The following is a 20,023-nucleotide window of genomic DNA, read 5'->3' as shown; positions in this document are numbered from 1 at the left end:
CCCTGGGAACGCTGGTGTTTCCAGGTCTCTGAACTTGGCTCCCACACTGGGATAGTGGCTGTGGCTTCTGGAGCCCGTTTTGTGCGGGACTGACTCCTTCACTTGCTTTATTCCCCACCGTCTTTGCTGCTTTATGACGCAGGGATGAGGGAGTTGGGCCCAGGGGCCTTGCCTGTGCCTGAAGGGCCCGATGCAGAAAACTCCTGGTGGGAAGGATGTTCCTTGAGGGCAACTTTTGGAGTCTTTCCTACTTTTAACTGAGAAGCAGCTATTCACACGGTTCTATTCTGCTGGTGTGTTTCAAAATAATTGGTGTAGAGTTGCGAAGACGTCCGAGACACCCATGATCCACTCCGGGCCAGTGCCGGACATTGTGCTCAGATGCCTTCAGACCACGTTCAGATGCCAAAGATTCTTGCTTGGTTATTCTCAAACTTATGAGAATCTAAAACGCGAGCCACGGTATGGATTTTCTCTTGAGCCCCCATGACTGCCTTGTATTTTGGGCATGAATGACTTCATCAAGGGAAAAGAATTTGAGGAAGGAGCCTCTGAGGCTAGGAGGGGGTGGGAAGGGGCGGGGGGAAGAGGAGGGAAAAGGAGCTGTAGAGAGAAGAGCCAGACTGGGGCTGGGGCATCTCCCCATGATGCTCCCCCACCCCTGGCGCGAGGCCCCGGGGACTGACTGATTTTCCCACAGGAAACGTGTATGATTGCGTGTCTGTTTTGTGGGCTGGCCATTTGGATTGAGGGAATGTCTGTGTTGTGATTCCTTATTGATTCGAAGGTTGGAAAGGTTTGTGCTCAATACAGGGGTCTCTTGGTTCAATGGGAAATGTGATCGCAGCCGCCTTCAGGGTGGGGAGAACCCTTGAGGCCCTCAGTGGTGGCCGGTGTCGGCCTTCGCTTCCCTGGGTGAGCTGCCCTCAGGGTGGGAAGGGAGGCCCTCGGTGGTGGCCGCTGTTGGCCTTCGCCTCCCTGGGTGAGTGATGCTCCTTCCCCGGCTCTCCGACTCCTTGCCTGGCACCTTCCTCGTTGGAGGCCGTGATCCATCAACTTTGTCCACGCGTGTCTTGCAGACTAGTGCTGACTGCAGGTTCAGGAGTAGTCAGAGGAGGCCAGAGGAGGCCCTCGTGATGCGAAGCTAAACGTTTAATGATGGCGCTGTTGAGTGCATGAGCTGCGTCAGCCCAAGAGTCTGGGTAAGAGGGAACCGCAGGGTGGAGGAAAGACTGGACAGATGGGTGCTTTCCTCGGCCCCTGGGAGCACGGCCAGGTCCATGCTCAGACCTCCTGATTTCTCCCATATTTCCATAAATAGCAAGGGAAGGACTCGGGGCACCCAGGGACCTCAAGGGTATAAGCTGTGTCCTCGCGTGGCCCCAGCTGTGGCCAGTGACGTTATTCTCTTTAACCTCAGGCTTATTTTCTATAAAAACACAAAGGGACAGAAGTAGTTCAAGGGCCTCTAAAGACTTACGTAATTGTTAATAGGCCTAATTTTATGCTTTCTTATGTATTAAGAGCAAATCATGAAACAAACTCATTTCTGTTTGAAGAAATCTTTACTGCTCTCATTTTTGTGGCAAGCAGCATTGATTCTTTGCTTAGTGAGCGTTAGTGCCCTCCTGCCCAGTGCTGCTGCCTGGCGTGTCCTCGCACACACCTCTGTCCATTGGTCTCCGTTCACCTTGCCGCCTAGAATTGTAGGAGGGGCGCTGGGATCTTAGGGCTAGAAAGAAACTCTGAAGACCACTTTTAGGGGCGGCTTTTGGTCAGGGCTTCCAGAGAGACAGCCAGCCGGGTGTGCGTGTGTCTCCAGGGTGAGGCTTGCTGCAGGGGCTACAGAGTCCAAGAAGCCCCAGGACCCACAGCCTGCAAGCTAGAGTCCTGAGAGGGTGTGGCTTGAAGACTTGAGAAGCGGAGGGTGCAGATCCCACCCGGGTCTGAGGAGCTGAGACCCAGGAGCATGGGCTGCAGAAGACAGATGTCACTGGCCCATCAGCCAGACAGGTGGAGTGAACCCAGTTTTCCCCGCCTTGCTGTTTCACTCGGGCCCTGGGTGGATAGGGTGGTGCCCCCCACACCGGCAAGGATGGGTCTCCACTCAGTCCAGAGGCAAACATGCATCTCACACAGAAATAATGCAGAACCAGCCATCTGGGCACCCCGGGCACGCTCCGGTTGATGCACAAAACCAACGCCGCGCGTGGCCCTGACATCTGCGTGTTCGCATCACTCCACGCACATTGCTTGGTCATTGCCTCGGTGAGTTTGTAACTTCATTGTGTGGTTCTGGGGCTCTTTGTCCCGGGTGGTGGTGGTAGTGATGTCATCACCACCCAGCTCAGGTATGGAAGGTGATGGCACCAACGGCTCCTTGTTTCTCAGACACTTGAGCGGGTGCTCTGTGCAGCCAGTTCCACCTGCAGCAGCATCTGTTCCCTATGCCGATTCCATTCGGAGTATGTGCCTCCCTTCTGTTGAGGGTGCAGTCTTCTCTCAGGGAAGAATTGTGTCCTGTTCGCCTATATCTCCTGTTGTGTATCTCATGGCTGAATAAGTAGCTATAGGATACCTCGGTGGCTGAATGATAGGTTCATTGGAAAGAAAACTTTATACTTTTTTTTCTTTTTGGGATGGAGTTTCACACTCAATGCCCAGGCTGAAGTGCAACGGCACGATCTTGGCTCATTGCAAACTCTCCCTCCTGGGTTCAAGTGATTCTCCTCCCTCAGCCTCCCAAGTAACTGGGGCTACAGGCGTCTGCCACCATGCCTGGCTAATTTTCATATTTTCATTAGAGAAGGGGTTTCACCATGTTGGCCAGGCTGGTCTTAAACTCTTGACCTCAGGTGATGCACCCACCTCGGCCACCCAAAGTGTTGGGATTATGGCCATGAGCCACCACACCCAAGAACTTCTTACCATTTTTTTTTTTTAAATCATAATGGGCTTGTTAAATGCTTACATTAATGTTTATTTTTAAAAATGTTATCTGTGACCTTTCAGCTTTTCATAGCACTTCTCGTGTGAGTATTTAAAAAAGGCCCTTTAGTCGTGGGGGAGAAGCGGTTATCCCTTTCAGCAGAGGGAGATGGAGGAACAGGCCCTGGTGGGTCTGAGCACAGGCAGTCACCCCAGCCTTGCTGCTTGCTTAGGTCTGTTCTCCGTTCACCGTAGCGTCGTCCACTCTCATTGTCAGCTTAAAAATAAGCTTTTTCCTCTTTCTAATCAGAACAGTGAGTTTGTTAACCATCACGTTAAGGTATCGAGAATGATGGCTTTCAGGCCTCAGATATGACACAAGTAATAAATGCAGCTGACCCTGAACAACGTAGGTTTTGAGCTTCGAAGGATCACTTACGTTAATTATTTTCCAACCAAACCTTTACTGAAAAAACCTGGCTTTGTGGAGGGCCAACGTTTCCTACATGCGGTTCCATAGGGTGGCCGTGGATTCCTGTGGATAAGTAGATTTGGGTAAACTCGGGGGGTGTTCTGGAATCCATGTCCCTGTGTATACAGAGGGACAACTGCAGCTTTTTAAAAGTTTGTGTCCTGCCTTGTCCTAAAAAGGCTCCAAGGTGGATGCAAAATTATTTCATTCTTTTGATTTTCTTGGTGGGATATTGATGTTTGTTCTTCAATGTCTAAAATCCTGAGTGAACAGAGTTACCGCTTCAGGAACAAAGCCAGTCTGAAAACACATATTGAGATATCCACCTTTTCTTCATGGTTTCATAAAAGGCCATGGTCATATTTTATTCGGTTGAACTGTAGGAAACTGCCAGTATTTGCTGTTTTGGGCCTACAAAGTGGCAAGTTCGTACGATATTGAAAACAAAGGCTTCCTGGATGGGGAAACTAGGAATCAGTAAGAACCTGAAGTTATCTGTCATGGTCTCTGAGTCACAGGTAAATAAACCTGCGTGAGGGGAAGTTGGCTGTGCAGTATTTTCCTTCTGTTTTGAGACTGTCAGAAAAAGGTCAGTTCCATTGCGTTGGGTCCCTTTGCCTTACCTTTGCTGCATAGGGGACTTGCTATTATACTTCTTGTTCCCAGTGCCCAGGAGGCTGATGCCACATAGAAGACCTGCAGGTCAGTGGATGTGAAATAGGCATCGGACACGCTATGCACCTTGGGACGCATCTGAGAAGTGCGTGCTTGCGGCAGGTCTGAGGTGAGGGCGTGTTCCATCTCCTCTCCCTTCTCTGGCTTTGCAGGCCTTTGAAGTTGGTCCTGGAAAGTGAAATTAGTTAATGTTGATTTAAGCTCCAGGTCAAAGCCAGGGGGCCGAAGAGACCCGCCCTTCACTAGGGGTGTGAAGCATTGGGCCCTCCCATCAGGAGGCAGCAGGGACTCGAGAAAGCCCCACATGCCCTCCAGTTCCCTTATGTTGAAATTTTTTGTACTCGGCCATGCCGGGTCATTTTGGGAGGTAAATGGGGGGTTCACATGGGGGTGTGCAGTATTCTTAGGTGTCAGCTGCGAGAGTTGAATTTGTAGAAGCTGTGCAGATAGGAAAGGGCCTGGCAGGGAGTGCTGTTTACAGGGAGCAGATTTAACGCGAGGTCTGTGCTCTACCTGGGTCTGTGTCTGACCGGTGTCTCCCAGTCTGCAACAGGACGTTCACGTGACTTGGCGCCATCGTCCCACTCTGTGTAGACGTCTGAGGATCTGTGCGCGGCTGCTCTGTGAGAATGAGTTGTGATAATGAACTGAGAAACAGTGAACAAACCCCGAATTGGTTAGCACTGGTTCCACGGCCACTTCTGCCATGGTTGGAGTCATTCATAATAAAATGTGCTGGACTCCTATGCAGAGCTCTGAATTTCAAAGGCCCTTTAACTTGGCAGCTAACCAGCCGCTTCCTTCAGAAGACATTTGAGTCCCCTTTACCTACCAGGGTGACCCTGGGAGTTTGAAGATGAGTGAGACAAGCCCTCCGTGTCTTGTGGATTTTACTGTCCAGAGGGGAGACACATGTGGATGGTGAAGGAGGCCCTATCAGAGGTCAGCGCACGTCAGTTTTGTTTCTTCAGCACTTGCTATGTTCAGGCGGTGCCCCGGGCCACGTGCAGAGCATCTGGGGACCCTGCCCATGGCATCCCAGGCACAGCTAGCATCTGCGCCATCTTCATACTTGGCCTGAGTTTTGGGGAAGGATGGCTTCTGCCTTTGCTGGAGAGAGTTGGAAGTCAGGGCAACCCTCCACAAGGAGATGATCGCCAGCTGATTCCTCAAGAAAGAGAGGTGGTCCCCACATGGGCAGAGCAGGGCAGCATGCGCAGACCTGGGTGTGGGGTCTGGGGCATGTGCATCGGAGTGGGGTCTGCTGGGAGACAGCAAGGGTGAGGTGTGAAGGCAGTTGGAATTCACAGGATAAATTATCACTAAGGCGATGCTGGGAAAACATAAAATTGGGACTCTCTGGGGTAAACGTGGACTTAGGGTGACCCTGGGCGTGGATGTTTTCAGGCTCTGAAGGCGGCAGAGATTTAGGAAATTGGGGCAGAACTGAGCCCCAGACGAGGATGAAGACCACCCTTGGGATGTTAAATGAGACAGGGGTGGAAACCCAGTGAATATCCTGGGGTCAGTCCAGCAGGAAGGCAGCAGAGGAGACCGGTGTCCTCAAAGGCCCCTTGGGCCTGCCTCTCAAAGTGCTGGGATTACAGGCATGAGCCACTGCTCCCTGCTGATACTTTTAAAATTTCTAAGCGACTCTCTCTCGTACCCACTCACGTATTATTTTTTTTTAGACCAGGTTTATGGCTATATTTTTTCCAAGGGAATCAAAAAGTTACCTGTTTGAAGTACAAATAACACCGTGTTTAAAAACCGAAAATGCCAATCTGCATAGAAGTTTCCAAATACCCAGTTGGTTTGAACCTTGCATTGCAGTGTCACTACCTGCTCTTAAATTTCTGCACGATGTATAGATAGCGAGGCAGGGATGGCTCGTACATCTTCAGGTTTCGATTCTACTAACTTGGGCTATATTTTCATTTATTTTGGCACAACTGTGGGTGTGGCAAGCAATGCCAGGGTATTTATTTTGAAGCTTGTCCAACAACAGTTGGGAAGATTTTCACATTTTTAGAATTTTCATAGTAATAGTTATAATTTACAAAGTATTTAAAATTGTGTAGTCATTATTTTGGTTTTTTTCTAGATGTGCCCCGAAACGGGGTTGCTAACTATCATTCTACATCACAGGATTCAGAACAGTACCCTTTTGGAGCAGATGCCTGTAATCGAGGAATTCCGCCTAGTCAGTTCACTTTAAACGTGTTTAAAAGGTTTTCTTTATCCTAGTTGGCACCTGTGGCTATAGTTTGTTTTCACTGCTGAGGAATATTCCATGATGGAAACCGTAATTCATCTGTTTTTCATATCAGTGGACATTTGGATTATTTTGGGAGGGTGTGTATGTCTATTCAGCCTTCATTTTTTCAGGATTTTTTGTAGAAGATAATGTAACAGTGTAACATCCTCTGGTACGGAGCCAACACGAACCCTGATTACAGCCACACAGACTCACACACAGACACTCAGGCCTTGTTACCAACGCACAGAACCATTTTCTTAAGTTGAAACACAGTAGCAGAACCTGAAGCCATGTGAACGGGTCCTCTGATCTTACACTTGGAATTCACTTTTTATTACTATGTCTGCTAATTAGGAAGCCTATCAATTATACAGAAAACTGAGAATGTAAAATTATATGTTTATAACAGAAAAAACCTATTTAATACCCCAGAACACATGGCTATGTTTTTCCCTCATGCCACACCACTGTTTTCTTTGCTTGAAATGGGAAATGATACTTGAAGGTGGTTTTCTAGCAACTGTTAGGCTGACATAGTTCTTCAGAGACAGAGGATGTAAAGCACATGGAGAATTTCTGTCTGTGGAATGTGATTTCCTGGTCACCTCATTCAGGCTGCTGCCGCCTTCCCCTCTGGCCACTTGCACCGTGGGACATCTGAGGAGGTCCCTGTTTCATTCTCTGGAAATTCTGAAAAGGAAGGAGAGGAGGGTGTGCAGGGTGTGGTGCATTTGTGTTGGTCCTTCAAGCGTTTATTTGGAGTCTTGGCTGCCTTGGTGGTTCCTGCCTTTATGTCCCTAGCTCGTGGCTTCGTCCTTGTGTCTAACTCACAGGCAGACAGATGGAAATGGAAGTTGTATTCAGCCAACAGCTTGATGTTATTCTCAAGGCTCAAATCGACTAGGTATTTGGAGACTTTGGTGCAAATGGACATTTTTGGTTTTTAAACACAGTGTCTTATTTGTACTTGAAATGGGTAACTGGTTCTCTGGGAAAAAATACAGCCATAAAGCTGGTTCTTTAAAAAAAAAAAAAAAAAAAAAAAAAATGGGAGTGGGTGTGAGAGAGTGGCTTAGAAATTACACCAGTAATGGTTGGGCGTGGTGGCTTACGCCTGTAATTCCAGCACTTTGAGAGGAGGAGGCAGATGGATCCCCTGAGGTTAGGAGTTCCAGACCAGCCTGGTCAACATGGTGAAACCCCGTCTGTACTGAAAATATGAAAATTAGCTGGGCATGGTGACAGGCACCTTGTAATCCCAGCTACTCGGGAGGCTGAGGAAGGAGAATGGCGTGAACCCGGGAGGCAGAGGTTGCAGTGAGCCGAGATTGCGCCACTGCACTCCATCCTGGGCGACAGAGCAGAAACTCCATATCAAAATGGGGGGGGGGGAACACCCCGGTAATGGAAACCTGGTTGCGTCATCTGTGATGGAGATGGCGGATTATTTCATTTTTAGTGACAGGATGAATTGGATATGTTTGCAGTATTGATCTTGACAAGGGAAATGGTGAGAACGAAACGTGCTGCCCAGCTTGGGCCTTGCCATTGGCAGAAGAACATGGCGGGCAACAGATTGGAGACTCGGAGACCGAGGGGAGAGTTCTCACGTTGTGACGCTGGTGCAGTGTTTGCTTCTGGACTCCTGCTGGAGGGAGCTGCCCCTTTGCCTTGCAGGCTTTGGTGCAGTGGAGACCTTAGGACCTGCCCTTCCTGGCACACCTGTGGGTGTGGCGAGCAGTGCCAGGGCTGAGGCACAGGTGCTGAGCCTGGAATGTGGGACGGCAGAGGCTGCACACGCCTGCAGGCATCTGCGGGAGGGTGTCCTGGGGTGCTGTGTCTGCACTTGTGTTGCTCTGAGGTGAAGCTGTGGCCCCGAGTCCCTGTCCCTCTTTCAAAGTGAGGGTTTGCCCATTTTTAGGTCAGATTTCCCTTGGGTCCGGGTCTCTAGGAGTGGGGCGCATTCCAAGGGGGCGTGAGCACGGTGGACGCACGTGGGCCTCTTCCTCTCCCCTCAGCTCCTGGGCTGTGTGTGAAGAGCTGCCCAGCGGAATCACCCTCCTGCCTGGTGTTTCATTCACCAGAAATCGTTCTCACTGTGGACTCTTGAGTCAAATGTAATCTAGGAATGAAACGTGCTGTTGCTGGATGCCACACACAGCATCAGGAGCTTAGCTGGGGATTATATGATCTTACCTCACACCTTAAAAGTAAAGACTATGGTTGTCAAGCCTCTGAGCCCAAGCCAAGCCATCGCATCCCCTGTGACTTGCACGTATATACACCCAGATGGCCTGAAGTAACTGAAGATTCACAAAAGTGCAAATGCCCAGCCTGGACTTAACTTGATAACATTCTACCAGAAATAAGTGAAAATGGCCGGTCCTTGCCTTAAGCGATAATTTTTTTTTTTTTTTTTTTTTTTTGTGTGTGTGAAATTCTTTTTCCTGGCTCATCTTGGCTCAAAAAGCTCCCCCACTGAGCACCTTTTGACCCCCACTCCTGCCCGCCAGAGAACAAGCCCCCTTTGACCGTAATTTTCCTTTACCTATCCAAATCCTATAAGACGGCCCCACACTTACCTAGCTTCGCTGACTCTTTTCAGACTCAGCCCGCCTGCACCCAGGTGAAATAAACAGACATGTTGCGCTCACAAAACCTGTTTGGTGGTCTCTTCACACTGGCGTGCATGACAATAGTTAAGGGGATACTGAAGCCTTTGGCAGCTCCAAGAGCTTTTTCAGTTTGTGTCAGGACATTTTAGGCAGAAGGAAAAGCTTGCTAAGAGAATCTTACAGAAATGTTTGGTGCAGCGCCATTAACTCGTGGAATAAATGTGTAACTTTCCATGGCAGACCTCTGGAAAGAGATGCATTTTGAGTGCACCCTGGCCTGCTTGCTACAAGAATCGGCCGTGTCACCCGCTTTCTGTGGGTCTGCAGGTGTGCGTGGTCCATTGCCCTGCACTGTGGCCATGGAAGGGAAGATGATCTGGAATGCTGGCGACAGTTATCGGTGTGTGTTGATGTGTGCTGCTTTCTACAGGGGAGAACATTTCTGTTTAATAAACATCTCATCACGATGATGACTGCAAGATATTTGAGTCTCATTCTATAGTGTCTCTGGGTTCCTTCTGTTTTTAATCTGCTTTCTAGCACTAGGCAAGTGAAGACATGGAAAGTAAAAACCCATCGAACTTGTAGAGACATGGTGTTGTGTAGGAGCAGACTGTAGACTCTGGCTCTGTTTAAAGATTGTAGTAAACCTCTTACCTGGCATGGTCAGGGTGGAAATTATCTTGTTTAATCGAAATGTGTATGAGTCAAAGCTGGCGCCTGTATTGTTGATGAAATACCGGATTTTAAGGGAACATGTCAATGTGCCGTAAGATACCAACAAAGTTCCTCACTGAGGTTCGGCGTGGGTTCGGAGGAGCTGGGCCTTAGGTCACCAGGGTCGTCTCTGGGAGCAGATGCTCAGTGTGGGCATTAGTCACTTAGCCTTTCCAGAGCCGAGGAACAGCTCTCTGTGATGGTTTTTGGAACCTGTATTTTGAGTCAGTTTGTCCCATTTGACTCGAAGTTGCTGCGCAATTTCAGACCTTTGCCTCCACCGTGCGCTCGTTTTCTTGTCCCCTGATAACAGCCTCGGTTGCCCCGGCCTGACATTTGAGCCTCATCGTTCAAGGACAGAGGCTCCGTGGTGGGGCCAAGGCCGCGACTCCGGCTTGCACAGTTCCTTGCCTCTCACCATGGTTTATCACATCACTCCCAGGATCTCCCGTTTAGAGGAAGAGTGTCCCTTTCCTGCAGGCCCTGTGTGGTGTGGAAACCACCCCTACCTACCTTTCTCCTGTTTGAACTGTACTGTGAAGCTATTTCTGTTCTAGTCAACCGTCAGAATTTGAGGAACAGTGATTTATGTAACTTATCACACGCTTCTCAGCAGTTTTTTATGAATTTCATTCTGTTGTGAAATTGTTGCAGTTTTCATGGCTATGCTGGTCTCACGTTGTGGCCCTTGAAATGAATTCCCTTCCCCATTGTGTGTTAAGGTTGTGCCTGGGAGCTGTTGAGGCCTCACCTCTGCTTAGGGCAGTGGCTTTGCTCTCCTGACAACAGGAAGAATCTTATTTAGAGCATTTCTAATGTGGTTTTTGCTTCCAGACAGAATACCTTTTTTCACAGAGACAGCCACTAAAGTCACAAATTATGCTCAGGATGGACACACGGGTCAGCTGACAGAGTGGAGTCCAGAACAGATCCAAAGACGCAAAAGCAGTTCAGTGGAATTTGAGTCTTTTCAACAAATGGTGCTGGAATTATGGGACAGCCGTATGCAAAAGAGTGAAAACAGGGAGAAATTCCTGTATGAAAATTAAGGTGGACCATAGCCCTGAATGTAAAATACCAAACTACAAAAGAAAGGGAAATTGTGGAGACCGAGGGTGAGAGCTCTTAGCCATACCATGATCCATAATCAAGGAAGAAAACAAGTAGGTAAGACTCATCAAAATTAAACTTCTAATATAAAAGACACCCCTAGGGAATTGAAGAGACACATTTTTGATAGACGGGGAGAAGATTTCTGTGAACCATGCAGCCGGCAAAGGACTCATATCCAGAATGCACAGGACTCCCATGGCTCATGACAGAGAACAAACCACCTGACTTAAAAGCGGAAGAGACCTCAACAGATGCTTCGCTGAGAAGTACGGGAGGATGGCCCGAAAGCATCTGAAATGACCTTCAGCATGACTGGTTGCACCGAGATGTGCACTGAAGCCGCAGTGAATTTGTTCACACCCCTGCTGGAGCGCCTGACTAAGGTCTTCCGACAGCCCCAGGTGCTGGTGAGGACAGGCAGTCGGGACTCCTGTGCGATGCTGGGGTTCAGCATGGTGCAGACAGCTTGGCATTTTCCTACAAAACTGAACTCACACAAACGTGGGGCCCGGTGACCCCTATCCTGGGTATTTACCCTAGAGAAACAGAATCTGATGTTTAAGAAAAACTGTGCCCAGATGTTAATAGCGCTGTCTATAGTTGCCCAAAACAGGTTACAATATGCCATAGCCATACGTAGAATAATAAATACCCAGCAGCCCCGAGGCCTGGCTATTAATCACAGGACACCCCGGGTGCACCTCCAAGCACGATACCCAAGAAATCGTGATTTTGCGAGTGTTTTGCGACAACACTCGCAAAAGACAGACCCGGGGGAAGGGAGAACACAGAAAGGGTGGTTGCTGGGAATGGGAGGGTATGCTTATGAGGCCCCGTGAGTGGGTTTGGGGCTTTTGGACTGTTCTGCTTGTGTGATGATGATTATGGGAATATTTGTGCCGAAATTCACAGAACTGAACACTGTCCACTTTACGGTAATTTTTAAAAGGTGGTAATATGCTTATTTTCGGTACTGTTTTTAATGGAAGATGGAGTTTGCAGATGATTTGTCAGGGCAAGCCTGTCTCAAGAGTTTGTAGACGATTCGTTAGGGGCCTCTTTCAGGGCCCTTGGGTTGGGTTGGGTTGGGTTGGGTTGGAAAAGCCTTCCCTGTTGCAGGCAGTAGTATGGGGCATGGAAAGGATATTGCCAAGGAAACACGTAGAATCCTTTGAGGAAACGTGTATTTCTAACTTGCTATAAGATAGAATTGGAAATTGTCATGGTTTTCTTTTCTAGAGTTTTGGTGGAATAGGGAAGACAGTGTAATAAAAGCTAATTTTGAAATGAAGAATTTAAAAGATTTTCAATAGCAATAGCTCTAGGAAGTCACCCTGGAAATGTTTTTAAAGATGTTCAATAGCAATAGCTCTAGGAAGAGTCACCCTGGAGTTGCTTCTTGAGCATTGGTTTCCTGGCTGTATCTTCCGACTTTCATTTTTAAGTTTTGCTGTGAGTTGAGGATGTGTGTGAATAGCCATCCCCAGGTGTTGGGTAGGAGTGGCCCTGCAGGGGGTGTGCATGTGCCCCGAGGCCTGAGGCACTGTTTCAACCTAGCTTGCAACATGGGGACCCTTGTCAGTGGCTGGAGTAAGAGTACCAGCCTGGCAGGCTGGGGGAGCCCCGGGGTGGTCTGGGCACTGTCCTCCCTGCCTGCAGGATGGCAGCTGGAGGAGCTTGAAGGCTGTCTGCCTCGTGGCTGTCAGCGCAGCAGCCCCTCCTGGCCCTGGAGCAATCTTTGGGTCCATAAGTCTCTGTGCCAAGAATTGCCTCCTGGGACCTCTGCCACTGTCCTGAGGGCCCTGGTGCCACTTTCCCGGTGGGACCCAAGCCTCAGGCAGCTGCGATCCCAGATTCGGTTGCTTTCCCTGCCGTCTCATTGCAGCACTAGTGCTCACCTCACTCAATGTAGAGCCTCAGGTTCCTTCAAGATCCCCAGAGATGGAATCTCCCAATTTAACAAGATAGTTGGTGACAAGATTTGAGCGACACTGATTTAACTCAGCTTCCAGAGTTTAAGTTCCCAAGACACAGTCCTGCTCCTTCCCTGGCCTCATCCTGTGTGGCTGGTGTGGATGCGGGGTTTCCAGAGGGTGGGGCTGAGGCAGGTCAGCAGCAGGGGGATGGCTCATTATTGATCGCTCAATGCCTTGAGGATAACTAGGATTAATGACCTTTATAGCGCTGTAGTTTTGGAGTATATATATGCGTGTGTGTGTGTGTGTATGTGTATATATATATGTGTGTGTGTGTATGTATCTATATATGTGTGTGTGTGTGTATGTGTGTATATATGTGTGTGTATATACATATATATATATTTAAACGAGGTGGACACGGTTATCACTGCATTTTTCTGACATGAAACTTGGAGAGCAGAGGGTTTAGGAAACTCCTGAAGCCACACTGTCAGTGGGACCGGGGCGGTCTGGCCTTAGACCCTGCACTGTTTGCCCCTCACCACGCTGTCAGCAGACCCGGGTGGTCTGGCCTTAGAACTCACGCTGGTCGCCCCTCCCTGCCACGTTGTGGGGTTTTTCCTGCTTCTGGGCAGCATTTGATAGCTTGTGAAACAAGACCAAGACTTACTATGAGTGGATACGCCATTATCTGATATCCAGAACGTTTCCTGGACCTGGCGTTGCCAATGTCACATAAGGGAAGGTAAAAACATTTTCATTGCGGTCACTGGGGCTCCTGAAATGGTATTTTTCCCAGTGAAAGTTTACTCATAAAAATCTTTTAACTCCATACTATGTGAACAGGAAGAAATGTGTTGGGCTCTAGTTAAATGTCTCAGAACCACAGAAGTAAATGAGGGCACCATCCGAGCACAGCCTCCCGGAGGAGGCCAAGGACGTTTGTTTGGAGGGTTTGCCATGAAGCAGGACTTGGGCAGGGCTGGTCTGCCTAGGGAGGCCTCTGCCATGATGTAGGTTAGTTGAAGTAGTTGATGGGTGGTGGCTTGAGGTCGGTGGTCCCCAAGGAAGCCCCTAGCAAGGCCGGTTTCCGTGGGATGGAAAACTACCGTTCAGTGGCTTTAATCCTGGCTTCACGGGTCTGACATACAATCCTGCACTTGGATACTTGGATCCCAGCCAGGTCAGATGGCCCTGAAAGGACACTCGGACTGTGATGGCTGCACCCACTCTCAGCATGTGTAGGGTCTCCTATGTATGTGTGTGTTTCCATTTTCTTTCAGCACAATTTCTCCCAGTGAAGTAGTGAGAAATAGAAGGAAACGTGGAATGAAGATGTGATTGAGGAAAGTGTGGTGTGGTCTTCGACCTTATTTTGCCTTGGTTGGTGCTCAAGAACTCCACCTGACCTCAGAGCTGAGCGTTTCTGCCAGGAAGTCCTGCCTTTTATCCTACCTCGAGGCCTGTTGAGACACTCCAAGAAGCTTCATTAACAAATTGCCTTTTCCTTTTACAGCAGTTGGATATATTTGCAGTAAAACAAAGGAATAACCCCCCAATATGGTGATGAAATGCATTTAAGTATAGATAACATTCAGTCTTGAAGGGCCTGGGATTTTAATCATCTGTGGGTCATGTAACAAGTGGTGTTGGTGATTAAAATCTCCTGATAGCTTTGTTCCGCCGCGTTCCTCAGTTTTGAATGATGATCTTCCTGGTTGTACCTTGGAGGGGCGTTTGTGTCAGTAGAGAGCAGAGTGGTGGTTCCCAGAGGCTGGGAAAGGACAGAGGTGAGGCCCCTGAAGGACGCTGGTCTTCCTGGTTTAGGGGTTTGGGGCTCAGCCACCTTCCTGTGTCCGTGTAAATTATACCCAGGATCATTTTCACTCGCCCCACTTTAGTTGAGCATTGGAGCTTCAGGATATATGTGCCCACGTCACCTGGGCCGTGATCCTGGAGTTGGGTGAGACTGATTCCCGGGTTTATAGAATTACTCTGGGATTATTGAAAACAGAAGCACTTGAGGCATTCATAATGCTATTTCCTGAACATAATTTATGTTCAGTTCTTCAGAAACATTTATCTGAGGAAGCATCTATACCTTTTGTTTTCTGTCATTCAGTGCTAGAAAGAATTGTGCAACACTCAAGTGAGTGGCATTATTCCTCTCCCTCCACCATGCAAGCAAGATTAAAGGTACCTCTGGCTCCCCTCAATCTTCTCATCTGCAGGGTGCCTGGCGTGGCAGTGTGCTGCCTTCCGTCTTCTTTTTGGGGAGAATTAGTTGTGTTTGTGTGTACTGCTCAGCTCAGCCTGGTGCAGTTGTGTGGGTGAGGAGCTTGGATGCTAGGTGACCCTCCCAGGCCTGCCTCCCACCTCCCTAGGCCTTGTTCTAAACTGATAGATAACCAGTGTGTTTTGGAAGAGGACAGCAGCAGGACAGGAGAAAGTTTGTTCAGACTCTCTCCTTGCACTGATGTTTGAGCCTTCATCCAGCCTGGGCACTTCTACAGAGCTACGTTTGTGTGTTGCAAACCATTCCCTCCCAGTAACCATGCTTTCAGAGGTTTGGAAATGTGACTTACCTCATCTTCAATTTAAAGCATACTATTAAATTTTAGTGTTGAAACTGATGTATTTTATGGCCTTTATTTGATTTCTCTTGATTTTTTTCTCCCCATATGAGACATGGCATCTTAAGGGAGACAGCCTGGTGTTGGCCGCCTTTCCTAAGGGTGGAAGTGAATTCTGAAAGCCCTTTATGTAGGCAGCGAAATAATCAGGGAACCGTTATTATAGCTATGCCTGTCCATGTAAAGCGAGCATGACTCATAAGCAGGAAAAAGTGCAGCCCGGGGGCAAGGTGAGCCCTAATGCTGCCTGTGCCTCACCTCCCTGCCATGAGGAACGGAAGTGCAAACGCAGGTGGTTGAGTTAGCCTCCAAGCCCAGCCTGCGCCGCCCTCACATCCCTCTGCATCTGCAGGGGCACAGGCCGTGCTGCCACCCCTCGCTCAGTGCCAGGGCTGATGCGTCAGGAACGGGGTAGTGTCCGCCCCTTGCTCGGTGCCAGGGATGATCTGTCAGGATCCCTCGTACTCATCTGGTCCTCATGTCTTCATCACCAGCCTCCTGCTGGTAACGGTCTTGTTATTACCTTGGTATGGGTAATAACATACCCATACCAACGTATGTAATAACATACCCATACCAAGGTGTTGTGGGACGGTGCTCAGTCCTCCGAGGGAATCGGCCCTTAGCCAATTCATATTCAACAGGACCGGGAAATGGGTTCTTGTTCCATGTCCTGGATTCCAGGAAGCCCTGGACCCTGTCATGCCCGGGGTCTTCCTGAGAAACACTAGTGCCACTGGAGCACAGCCCAGGCCCCTCCAGTTTCTCCACTTTGTAACTGCACTTGTGTTTAGCAGGTCTTCCAGGACTTAGATGCTGCTTGGTGTGAGCCAGGTTTTGTGTGGAAAGAGGACAGATCTGAGCCAGGAACCAACCAGCCCAGAACCATCTTTTATGCTTCCAGATTCTGTGGCCAAAAACTCACCCGTGGACATGGAGGGTGATGCATTTCTGCTCCAAGACATCTGTGGACTCAGCTGGAGGGATGGAAAGGATGTGGAGCCTCTTCACTCCTGGCCTGGGCTTGGACCTGCTGTGCAGCCTCTCAGTGGCACCAGGGCCCCCTTGTGTCACAGTGGCCTTGGGTTGGTGGCACTGCCCCAGGATGTCCCAGGCTTAATGATAGTAGGGCCTGCTTGTGCCATGGCGGCCTCGGGATGGTGGCACTGCCCCAGGGTGTCCCAGGCTCCAAGGCCAGTGTTCCGTCCAGCTAAGGGAAGTTGTACTGTAAGGTCTAGTCTCAGAAGGTGCCTGGGGTCCTATCCTTCAGAGCAGTCCTGCACTCACCACAAATCAAGCCAGGGGAGGCCCTGACAGAATTTGCAGCTGTGTTTCAGGTTGTTCCACAAGGCCTCTTTTATTTTGGGCTAGTCAGGTATATAATTCTTATTCTCTGGTTTTTTTGAGACAGGCAAAAAAAAAAAAAAAAAAAAAACCTTTTTGTTGCCCAGGCAGTGGTGTGAGCACAGCTTACTACAGCCTCAACCTCCCAGGCTCAAGCGATCCACCTGCCTCAGTCTCCTGAGTAGCCAGGACCCACAGGTACATGTTCCACATGTCCTCATGCCTGACTTATTTTTGTATTTTTTGTAGAGATGGAGTTTTGCAATGTTGCCCAGGTTGGACTTAAACTCCTGGACTTAAGCAGTCCAGCTGCCTCAGCCTCCCAAAGTACTGAGATCACAGGCATGAGCCACCATGCCTGGCCAAGTGTGTTTCTAATTTCAAAATTAAGAGGACCCAGAGTCAGTTATTTATGTCTCTACTGGAACATGCTGCTTATAGTACATTAGGAAAAATCCAGAACTTGGAAAAGGGGCTGGACAGACACAGCCCTTCGAGGTTGTCTGATGAAACCCTGGGGTCTTTAACCATCTGGAGGAATGTACCATGTCAGACTCACTATTGTCGACCAGCTGAAGCCCAGGTTTCATGAGGTTATGTGTCAACTTGTAGTACTTTCTCTGGCAGAGATGCGAGTGACTTCTGCTCAGTGAGAGGCTCATCTCAGGGACTTCATGGCCTGAGGGATGGCAGCCTGTTTGGAGCTGATCGAGCAATCTCGCGCTACCCTTATTTTCTGAAACGCCTATGAGTGACTTCTCACACGGTCTTTAAAGCGGCTTCATGCCCGCGCTCCTTGGTAATGATCGAATGGTCTTTTTGACCCCTTGTCCCCTTTCTTTGGGGTGTTCCAGTCTCAGTTCTCATGATGTGTTCTGCTTCTGCAGGAATTTCTGAAGCTGCTGAGTGTAGAAAGCACTGAGGAGGCTGTGCTCCCACCCCTGTGAGTCTTCCAGACATCGTCCTCTCCCCTTGGCGAGGCGGCGTCCATGGCACACCGAGGAGGCTGTGCTCCTGTCCCCCGTGAGCTTTCCAGGCGTCCTCGTCTCCCCTCCAGGGGGACAGGAGGAACCTTTCAAACCCTTCTTAAACTTGTTTCCATGTCTTTGTTTTAGCAGATTTCTTTGCATCGTCTCCCTTATCCGGAAGTGAGGGTGAACGCTGAGTTATTCACGGGAGTCAAGAAACCACACGCAGCCCAAAGTGACGTTTGTTTCCCTGAAATGATTTGTGTGTGTTCACCTTAAAATGCAACTCAGTAAAACAGGTGTGTTTTGAGGAATGACTTTAAATTACTCAGGTAAAAATGTGACAGTTAAATTTCATCATCTGTGCGGGTGTCCACAACCCCCTTCTGTGATTGCGTGTGAGTTTGTGACTTGTGGTTATTTTTGAAGAAAGAAAATCTGTTGCTGAGGACTTCAGAGGGTGTGCTGGGATTGTGTAGGGTGGACATCGGGGGCTTCAGTGTGTGGCTTCCTTGAAGAGGTTCAAATTAAGACTGAGAGTCCCTACTCCAAAATGCTCCGAAACCTGAAACATTCCGAGCTTCCTCACTACACTCGAAGGAAATGCTCTTCGGAGCACTTTGGATTTCAGGCAGCACTTTGGATTTCATGCTGGGGATGGTCAACTGGAAAGTGAAATATTGCAAGACCCTTCTGGTCCCAGGAGCTTGGATAAGGTCATGGAGGGGGCCTGTGCCGAGTGTCCCTGGAGTGTGAGGCAGCCTGGGCTCGCTGAACTGGTTTTTGTAGGAGCCACAGAAGGGAAAGAGGGTCAAAGTGGCCACGCCTGGCTCCTCAGAAGGCTGGACCAGAAGGAGGTGGGCGCAGAGGGCAGCAGTTGAGTCCCCAGCGTCCGGGGCTCCTGTACCTGGTGGAGTTGAGAGCCTCCTCTAGTTGTGGCCTCTCCCTTGTCAGCAGCCACTGAGGCCTGAAGGGAGAGGGGGCTGAGGAGAGGAGGAAGGATAGGCCTGCTTCTGGAGAGGGCCAGCATCAGCCTGTGCTAGCCTCGTGTGTTTCTCCTGCATCCAGGGTGCACGGCCGTGCCTCGTGGTGTAGCGGTTCTCGGGATGCACAGCGCTTTTGTCTGCAGTAACGGCTTTGTCTCCGACCCTTGGAGGCAAGTTACCTTTTTCCCCAGTGAAAAGAGGTAGAAAATCTTCTAGAAATGCATTTGCTCTAATGTCTGTTTTCCGATAAGACATGGTCGCTTAGGCTAAATCTTTGGGAAGTCAAGCTCCGCTGTACTCCAATCTTGGCGACAGAGCCAAGACACAGTCTCAGAAAGAAAAGTAAAAAAAAAAAAAAAAAAAAAAATCCAGAAATGTCATTTTCTTTTTAAATCATCCCAAAAGAAAAATCAATTTTTTCTAAGAATGTAAAGGGAGACTGATAAGATTCTTTCCTTGCATTGTTTCTCCTTTTCATATATTTACAGTAGTCCATCCACATCGTCTCTCATCTCATTACAAAGCAGCAGGTGTCTTTGAGGTTAGTGGTGTTTCTCTGTGTCGCACCTTGGAGAACAGCCAGCATGAAACCTCTTGCCACGATCGTGCACATCGTTTGTAGTCCCAATTAAAATCCTCTCCAGAGACGCCTGTGCTGCTTATTATAGCAGAACTTTGGTTGTGCTGAAATGTGCATTCAGCTAATGGTTTTAAGTTCATATCTGAGATGATGCTGTATAATTCCTGAAGCATATGGGATCAGTCATGATTGAAAATAATTCTGGCTGATGTCATTTAGAGGATATTTTTTACTTCAAGTTAAAGCTTCCTTCGCCATAGTCATTTTGGGATTCATTTAACTATGTGCTTTATTTCATAGCTCAAATTTTCATTAGTCATTTCATAACATAGGATTTTGAAAGCAGATTTGGCAAAATATTTCTAACAAAATGTTTGCTTATGACGTCCCAAGGAACAGCACTCAGAATTGCTGGTAACTGTGGTACATTTTAAGGCTGTTGATAGAAGTCACTTGAACGGTAAGGGCTGCTTTGTGAGGCAGATGGGGTTTAACCCTGACCCTCCTGATACACCAGTCCTGACCCTGGCCTTCTCTCCTCTCCACTGGGAGATGAGAAGGGTGCCAGCATCCACCTCATAGGCCATCCTGAGAACCCAGGACTAAGGACTTGTGTTCCTCTTGCAGGTGGCGCAGATGTGGGGGCTTGACGATATACACACTGCAGGCTGCCAGTGTCGGGGTAATCCAGTGTTATTCAAAAAGGGGGGATTTGCTTTGCTCCCCTGCAGACCAGGTGCGGTGCTGCTGTTGTAGCAGGTGTGTGGATCCTCTTGGGTGGTCCTCAGGTGGACAAAGAGTCACCGATTCGGA

At 48.9% G+C, this 20,023-nt stretch overlaps 1 protein-coding gene and 1 long non-coding RNA gene across 4 annotated transcripts in view; both read left to right on the top strand.

The window, feature by feature from the left end:
* The window catches only part of LOC140709874 (beta-defensin 109-like), a 167,578-nt gene that overhangs the window by 50,747 nt on the left and 96,808 nt on the right, over positions 1-20,023 (top strand). The window lies entirely within an intron of this gene.
* On the top strand, positions 8,758-18,552 carry LOC140709872 (uncharacterized). The gene is made up of 2 exons (XR_012090662.1): positions 8,758-17,475; positions 17,564-18,552. It is a non-coding gene; the product is annotated as an uncharacterized lncRNA (long non-coding RNA).

Source organism: Chlorocebus sabaeus, chromosome 22 (genome assembly GCF_047675955.1).
Source record: "Chlorocebus sabaeus isolate Y175 chromosome 22, mChlSab1.0.hap1, whole genome shotgun sequence".
Lineage (NCBI taxonomy): Eukaryota > Metazoa > Chordata > Mammalia > Primates > Cercopithecidae > Chlorocebus > Chlorocebus sabaeus.
Note: the sequence above shows the minus strand (reverse complement) of the source record. Positions and strands in the feature narration are given on the sequence as shown.